We start from the raw sequence: 9,056 nt of genomic DNA on the forward strand, positions 1-9,056 counted from the left end.
ATTTGTATTTTACAAGTGATGAAACTGAGGTATGGAAATTTGATCAAATTCTCAGAATGTTCAGGTTCCCTGGATAGATATGTGCCCCAAGTTTGCCCTTGTTATGTCTAATAGATGTGATGTTAATCCAGGTAGGTCCACATAGGGTAGAAAACTACAGTTTTCCCTTGGACATTTTAAAGCCAGGATGATAATAATAAATAACTACCATGTAGCGACTGCTTACTTTCTGTGTTGAGACATTCATCTCATTCAGTGCTCACAGTAACCCTGTAAAGTTGAGACTGGGAGAAATTAAGGGGTTGGGAGAAATAAAGTAACTTGCTCATGGTTGCAGGAGAGGTTGCTCATGGTTGCAGGAGAGAAGCCTGCATTCTCAGCTCTGCAGACTTGGGGGATAGACACTGGGCTGGGGCCTGGGTGTCTTCTGTGTATCTATCCGATGAGGAACACTTTCAGTACATTTGGAGGGAAGTACAGAAAATCTCTTAGCATCTGAGGTGAGTCAGCTCAGATAGAGTGGCAGGAGGTCATATCCTGAAACCTCAGAACAGGAAGCCAGCCCAAGGACTGAACATGGAGAGGACAACAGTCAGTAAATCTGAAGTGCCTGGGTGACCCTTCCTCTTTGGCCCCCACCCCAGAGCTGCCTAGGCTCCAGGTGGCTCGGTGAGCCTGAGGCTCCTGCATGGCCTGTGTCTTGGGATTCTGTCCTCTCTTCCACCCCAGCTCCTCCCAGGTTCAGGGAAGGGAGTGAGTCAAAAGCCTTATGGTAGGAAAATACTTCAGACTTGCCCACAGCTAACATTCAAAGGGGTCATGTGTTGTTTGGGACTGCCTTGAGGGAAAGGAGTTGCACCTTTGGGACTCCACAGTTTTCCCCAAGCTTCCTGATATGCATCAGCCCTCCCCAGGCTCACTGAGGGAATAAGATGTCAAAGGCCCATATCCCGTTACTACTTCTCTGAAGTAGCTAATCCCTCCCTTACAGGACATGCCAACCTAATTGTCAGGGAAAGATATTCCTCAGTCCTCTGGGAAATACAGCTGCTTATCTGACTTTTGTTCTCCTGAAACCAGAATCTGATACTCTCATTGTCTGGGGAATACCATGTGGACAGACACACAGAGAGGGGGACAAGGATTTTGATTTGGGTCTTTATTCAACAGATGGGACTCCCCCAGTAAACAATCTACGGGCATCCATTCTAATCTTTGTCTGGCAAAAGAGGGAGGCCAGGGTGGAACAGGGAAGCAGAAGATGGCCCAGGAAGATTCTCTAAAGTGCTGTGTGGGGTTTAAGGGTCACTATTACTTCCCAAAGGCCCATACTCGCTCAGGTTGTCCAAGGAGAGAAATAATTTCTTAGACATTGCACAATCCCACACCCTATGTACTCTCCCACTAGGCCCTGAAAGTGGGCTGATCATATAATTTATCAACCACACTAGAACTCTTTTAAGAGCATGGAAGGGAACCCTCTTCATAATTATGCTGGGACGACTGTCCTAGACCTGGATTATCTCAGGAAACCAGGACATAGGGTCATCCTACCTAGCAGCGTCCAAACCAAGATTTAACCGTGCTCAAGACCACTTGCCTAGACCTGGGGGTATAGCTCAGTGGTAGAGCACGTGCTTAGCATGCATGAGACCCTGGGTTCAATCTCCGGTACCACCATCTTCAGGCTTCCCTGGTGGCTAAGATGGTAAAGAATCCACTTGCAATGCGGAAGACCTGGGTTTGATCCCTGGGTCAGGAAGATCCCCTGGAAGAGGGCATGGCAACCCACTCCAGTATTCTTGCCTGGAGAGTCCCCACAGACAGGAACCTGGTGGGCTACAGTCCATGGGAACACAAAGAGTCGGACATGACTGAGCGTAAGACTACTTGGCCACTCTGTGACTCTGGCCAAGTTACTCAGTTTCTCTTTGCCTGAAACTCTTCATCTGTAGAGTGGACTGACTAACATAGAGTTTGTTGAAAAAGCACTCAAATATTGGCAAGTGGTCTTGAGCATGGTTAAATCTTGGTTTGGACACTCTTAGGCAGGATGACCCTGTGTCCTGGTTTCCTGAGATAATCCAGGTCTAGGACAGTCGTCCCAGTATAATTATGAAGAGGGTTCCCTTCCATGCTCTTATTATTATTTTTATTAAACTCTATTGCCCTGCAGAGTATGGGAATCAGCCAGGTTGGTATCTTAGCTGTAAAGGAATTGAGGGATGTTCTTTATGTCATAATTTTCTTGGTTTATAATACTTTTTGGCTTTACTAATGCAAATACTTAACTCCTATCTGTCTTTTTGGGCCAGTAGACAAAAGCCTTTGTAATGTAGAAATGATTCCTGTGTGAGGGCTGCTTTCAAAGACACAATGGGTTGAAAGAAAGTGCCTGTTGCTTCACCTTCCCTTTTGGTCCTGGGGGAATATCCTTGAATATTAGACGAGAGTCTCATCTGCATCTAATTAGACATCCTGCTACTGTTCCCAGAATATCATCTCTCTTCGTTGTGAAACAGGCTGATTATTTTAAATCCAGCTCTGAATTAATTTTTTAAGTCAACATCTTGATGGTTTCAACTTGTTTCTGACCAAAACATTGAGTTGAATTTGATATCATAGTCATTTTGCTTATTCCACGTATTTGGTACATGCGTCTTCTGTCGTGTCTGACTCTTTGCAACCCCATGGACTCTTTGTGACCCCTCTGTCCATGGAATTTCCCGGGCAAGAATATGGGAGTGGATTGTCATTTCCTCCTCCAGGGGATATTCCTAACCCAGGGATGGAACCGGAGTCTCCTGTGTCTCCTGCATTGGCAGGTGGATTCTTTACCGCTGTGCCGCCTGGTGGTGGTGGGAAAAATGTGACTGCTTCTACTTAGACTGAATTTATGTCTATCAGAGGTGGGGCAGAGCAGCGACTCCACAGCTGTGGGGCTCACTTTGCTTTATCGGATGAGTGGGAGAAGCCCTAGGGGAGCATGTGGCTATAGTATTCTGTTTCTGAAAGACAAAGTGAGACACACTGAAAGCACGCGGGGCTGTGCTGCTTGGCCACGTGGCCCAAGTTCAGTGGATGATGGATCTCTACTTAGTAAACAGTAGGTGAGGCCTGGGTGAGGGCACAGTATAGTCTCATGGGCTGAGGTCGGCAGGAGCTCTAAGACACCGTGTCCTCTTGGGGCAGAAGCCTATTCCCGACACAAGGGTATAAATTCTCTGTGTACTGTCTACTAGCTTTGTGAATATGGGCAATCTGTATTCACCTTGCTAAGCCTCAGTTTCCTCATCTGTAAAGTGGAGCTAAAGGACCGACTCCCCCTCCCCCCTGCTGTGGTGGTTACCAGGATTGCATGGGGTAAGGCTGCAAGGGTCTCAGTGCAGGGTCTGGCTCAGAGTAAGTAAGGACTATCCCACTGTCTCACACAGCCCCCAGGAAACTTGGAGAGACCTTGGCTGAGGCTCACTGGCTCTATGCTGCCCTCTGGTGGCATAAATTGTCATGGCCTGGTGTGGAGGAAGCTAGGAGATGTTACCTTAACACATTATTATCAATATTTGTTTTTTTTATTTATTTGGCTGCACCAGGTCTTAGTTGCAGCATGTGGGATCTAGTTCCCTGACCAGGAATGGAACCCAGCCCCCCTCCATTGTGTGTAGTCTTAACCACTGAGACCAGTGGGGAAGTCCCTTAAGAGTAAAAAAATTGCTTTAGGTTTTATTGCTTCCTTAAGCACAAGCTGGAATCAAGATTGCTGGGAGAAATATCAATAACCTCAGATATGCAGATGACACCACCCTTATGACAGAAAGTGAAGAGGAACTAAAAAGCCTCTTGATGAAAGTAAAAGAGGAGAGTGAAGAAGTTGGCTTAAAGCTCAACATTCAGAAAACTGAGATCACAGCATCTGGTCCCATCACTTCGTGGGAAATAGATGGGGAAACAGTGGAAACAGTGACAGACTGTTTTTTTGGGCTCCAGAATCACTGCAGATGGTAATTGCAGCCATGAAATGAAAAGACGCTTACTCCTTGGAAGGAAAGTTATGACCAACCTAGACAGCATATTAAAAAGCAGAGACATTACTTTGCCGACTAAGGTCCGTCTAGTCAAGGCTATGGTTTTTCCAGTGGTCACGTATGGATGTGAGAGTTGGACTGTGAAGAAAGCTGAGCGCCGAAGAATTGATGCTTTTGAACTGTGGTGTTGGAGAAGACTCTTGAGAGTCCCTTGGACTGCAAGGAGATCCAACCAGTCCATCCTAAAGGAGACCAGTCATGGGTGGTGTTCTTTGGAAGGAATGATGCTGAAGCTGAAACTCCAGTACTTTGGCCACCTCATGTGAAGAGTTGACTCATTGGAAAAGACTCTGATGCTGGGAGGGACTGGGGGCAGGAGGAGAAGGGGACGACAGAGGATGAGATGGCTGGATGGCATCACCGACTCGATGGACATGAATTTGGATAAATTCCGGGAGTTGGTGATGGACAGGGAGGCCTGGCGTGCTGTGACTCATGATGTCGCAAAGAGTTAGACACGACTGAGCAACTGAACTGAACTGAACTGAATGACTTCCAAGATTATCTATTCAACTTTTCAAAAACAAGAGCACAGGGGAGGGCTCTAAAAGCAGTATAGTGTCTTCTTCGTGTGGGAGAGTGAGCAGAAAAGCTGTGGTGGGCTTCCTTGCCAGTGAGGTTAGGGAGGTCCCAGCCATGGTTCCCTGGCAGACCAGACAGGAGGTGAAGAAGAGGGAGAGGAAGGGAGACAGAGGAGCTGGAAGCGGAGGTTGGAGCTATGCCTGGTTTTCCTGGACGTTCAACTGGGGCATGGCTGGTATTCCTGAGGCCCCTGTGAATTCCCTCACATCTCCACTTCTGGCCCCAGAGCTCTGTTTCTGCTGGCCTGTCTCATCGCACATGGACACAGGAGTCATGGGCCACGTCAGGGACAGGATGCAATCAGGACTTCCTGCCGGTCCCTGAGAACAACTTACTATCTGCCAGGAGCCCGCTCCAGATTGATAGGCCTTGGTCGGAGGCGGCCCCCTCTCTGAGACTGGGTGGGACACCTCTTTGGGGTGTCCCCAGAGCCTGCTGTTCAGCCATCTGGCTTAGTGTTAGACTGACAGGAAATTTCAGCAGCTTCTTTGTTTCCACTGTGGACCTGTTGTTTCTAGAGGGGTTGTCCCCAGCATCCAGCAGTTGGCGACACATAGCAAATACCTCGTGATGGAGCAGTGCCTGGCTCATGGATGAGGCACTCTGCCCTTGAGGGTGATGGACAGCACCTCATCAAGCCTTGGCTCCCCTCAGTGCTCAGCACAGGGCTTTGCTTGCAGTGGTGTCTCAGTGAGTGAGTGCAGAATGCGCGTTCTCGGGGGACTCCCTAAAACTAAGATTAACTCCTGGTGTTTGAGTACGTCCTAAGAGCTATCATAGGTTCTGGGAGATTTTTACAAAGAGGTGTAAGACATAGTCCCTGGCGTCTAAGACTATATCATGTTAGCTGTTCAAGTTCAAATAAAGGCATTAAATTGTAGGAAAAGTCCTATAGTAACTCAGGACCCAAGTGGGCCATCCAGACAGGTGTTAAAGTTGATACCCAAGTGGTAAGGCAGGTGCCATCGGCTTGCGGTGTGAGAGTTGCACAGAGCCCTGTGCTGGGGCTTCATGCTCTGCTGTTGCCATCTTGAAATTCTTAAAATTTGAACAGAGGGCCTTGCATTTTACTTTGTACCAGGCTTGCAGCTGTGTAGCTGGTCCCGACCCCAGTTGTGTAGCTGGTTCTGGCTGCAGGTCCAAGATGATCAGGAAAAGCTCCGTGAGGGAGGTGTGGCTGGGTAGAGATGAGCAGCAGAGCTGGGCTGGAGCTCTCCGAGGATGCGGTCGTCCTGGTGTCAGGTCTGGGCAGCACTGCATACCTGCTCAGGACCTGCCTGTGGGAAGAATGTGGAGTCTGGGACCTGGTGTTTGGATCCCGAAGTATGCCCATGTGTGAGGAAGCAGTGTGGCTCTGGAGGTGGGGCCTGCATGGGGCCTGGTCTGCCTGTGGGCAGAAGAGTGTGTTCACACCTCCCCAGGGAGGCCCAGGAGAGCTGCTTAGAAGGCAGCTTGGCTTGGCTTTGCCACACTAGAGTTACCCTCTTTTCTGGAATGCAGTGGGTGGATGCTCATAAGGCTGCTGGGAAGCTCAGAGAAGAGAAACAATGAGAGGCAGTTCTGTAAGCAGGGAAAAGAGTGTTTCTCCTGGAGCCAAGCACAGTTCCTGGCACTGCGGGGCCCTGTTGATGTTTGGCAAAGTTTAGAACTGAGAGCCCGTTCTTAGTGATCCAGCTGGTACCTGTCTGTTGGAGGACAGGGTCCAGATCATCCATGAAGCATCCCCAGCCTCTGTTCTGCAGGGGCACATAGTCCCTGCAGGGGATGAGATGTTTGCCCATAAGACCCCCGCTCCTTCTGCGGACACCCTGGGGCTTGAGGTCCAGCTCTCCTCACTCTTACTATCTGTGTTTCTCATGCAAATTGTGTCCCCTGTCTGGACACCTTTGACACAGCGCTGCTGGGAGGATGGAGAATGAGCAGCAGGGCCAATGCCTGGGCTTGTGCTTGACCTGCTGTTGGGGGACATTGTTACTGTTATTAAGAAGCCAGTCAGTGACTTGTGAGGTCAGAGAAGGGACAGGACTCATGGGCCAGCAGGGCTGGAGGAGGAGATACTGGGATAAAGTAGAACCCTGAACTCGGGTGGGGAGATGAGTGTAGCACGTCTAGAGTGAGTGGAGGGCAAAATTAGCAGCTCAGGGATTGGCACCGAGAAGCCTACACCCCCGGCCATCGTGCCGTCAGGTGGAGAGGCCTTTGCATTGGCAGGGCTGGGCTTGGGAAGGGTGGGATTTGGGAGAGGCCAGGGAGGATCCTGTAGTCAAGTTTCTTATGGGGTTTCTGTCCTGGTGAGGCCCCACCCCAGCACAGTGTGCTGATCTGGGGTCAAGCAGGTCTCAGAGCTCCTGGAGGAGAGAGGCCTGGCCTCTGTTCTCCCCCGCCCTCACACTGCGGCTCCCCTGTTCTGCCTGTCGGTGCCTCGGCTTCCCTGTCTAGTCTCCCTTCTTTCCCCATTAGGAAGGGAAAGCAGGACCACACCAGGCATTCACGGTCACCCTGCCCAGCGTGGCCTTGGCCCACCCTGTCCCGCTTCTCTCAGCAAAGAGACCGCCAGCCATTGCAGTGGTGTGAGTGGTGACCCTGGGCAGCTTCTGTAACTTCTCTGGGCCTTAGTTTTGTCAGGCTCATACTTGGTGGGACTTGGTAGTGCCAGGAGATGACAGAAAGGAGGCAGAAGCGCCCTGCTGAGGAGGTGCTCGGGCAGGGTCCTTGCTGTGCGTCCTGGCAGAGCCAGGAAGCCATCCTCAGAGGTGGAGAGACATGCGTGCCTGGCTCCTGGTGAGGCAGACAGAAACTGCAGAGCCAGGCGTGTTCCCTTGGGCAGTCCTGTGGAGAGTGGGGGTCCAGGTAGGCACAGAGGGGCCTGTTTCAGGGCCTGGCTGACTGGGATACGTGAGGTGCGGGACTGTGGACAGTCTGTGCAGAACACAAAGTGGCCTGGTCTTGTGGATGTTAAAGGGGCTCGCGTTTACCGAGTGAGTGTTCACCGTGCCCTGGCATCCTGAGCGCTTCCCCTGGGTTGCCTCCTTCAGTTTCCAGAAGTGCCATGAGGCGTGTGCACACATCATCTCCATCCTGCCGGAGCAGAGAGGCACCCCCAGCGTCGCGCTGGCTGTGGCTACCACACAGCCTGGTCCTGGAGCCCTGGAACCTCCAGGTGGGCACTTCTTGCCTTTGCCTGAGTCCCACTAGAATCCTGGGGCCCTGGGCCACAGGGCTCCTAACTGGTCCCCTTTCTGTTCCCTTCCTTAAGTGGGAACATTAAATTGACCCTACAGTTCTGTTCTGATGAACCTGGCCCAGGTGTGGGAGTCAGGCAGGGAAGAATCAACAGCTTTGAGACCTGGGTTTCTGTCTTCAGGACATTCCATAGCGGTGACAGTGCTGACTGGTATCTGGGAAACACCAGTTTTCCTTCCCAGTACCTTTGTCCCTGTTTATTCAGGATGTAGTAAACATTTGAGTGTCATCCTGCCTTAATTAAATAGAAAAAAAAGTCAGTACTCTAGAATTTTGGTACATTTCAAATATATTTTATTACTTTTCTTTTTGTCTTAGAAAGAATATCAAACCTGCATGCAATGCTAATGGTTCCTGACATTTACATAGCATATGACACCATAGAGCAATGCGGCATATAATGAAGGGGCCCACGTAGGGCTGGCCTTCCTAAGAGTATATTTACAAAGGGAAGGGCATGTGGTCATCTTAAAGAGGACTGCACCAGAAGAAGCCTGCACTGTTTAACACTGAAGGGTTACGTCGGGAATCACAGAGAGATTGCTTTAGCACTGCATATTCCACTGTCGAGAGGGAAAGAAACAGGCGTTGAAGGCTCTCGCTCGCCAACAGCATGTGTGTCTGTAGTTGTACATTGTGCATGTATTTGTATAGATTTAAGTTTTCTCCTAAGATTTTCACTGACAGTGTCAGTAACTTCAGGGGCTTTCAAAGCATTAAAGATTGAAGCGGTGAATTTTTCACAAATGCTCATGTTAGAGAGAAGACCCAGCCCCTTCCTTAAGGACCATCTATCTGCTTCACCATCCGAGGATCTTGGAAATATTTCCAAGGATGTGTAAAAATTAACCACAGGGATGAAGCATATTTCTCTGACAGCCGAACTTGAGTTCGTCAAAGAGCAGATGCAGAGAAATCCGCTCTGGCTTGCCCTGTGACTGGGGCCGCTGCTGAGCCCCCCCAAGGCTGTGACCGGCTGTGAGCCCAGGAGAGCTCGTGGCCCCTGTGCCGAGGAGCCAGGACTTCTGAGCAGAAGCTTCCTGCACTAGGAAGGGAGTGATGCTGTTATGAAATGTCTCAACCAAGTTCCCTGTTCCTCCCAGGCGCTTATAAAGCTCAGATGTACAATGATGTCTGGACAAATAC

General features: G+C 50.0%; 1 non-coding gene across 1 annotated transcript; it reads left to right on the forward strand.

Moving 5' to 3' along the window:
• Positions 1-1,608: 1,608 nt before the first annotated feature.
• On the forward strand, positions 1,609-1,680 carry TRNAA-AGC (transfer RNA alanine (anticodon AGC)). The gene has a single exon. It is a non-coding gene; the product is annotated as a tRNA-Ala (tRNA).
• Positions 1,681-9,056: the final 7,376 nt, after the last annotated feature.

Source organism: Budorcas taxicolor, chromosome 7 (genome assembly GCF_023091745.1).
Source record: "Budorcas taxicolor isolate Tak-1 chromosome 7, Takin1.1, whole genome shotgun sequence".
In the NCBI taxonomy this organism is placed as follows: domain Eukaryota; kingdom Metazoa; phylum Chordata; class Mammalia; order Artiodactyla; family Bovidae; genus Budorcas; species Budorcas taxicolor.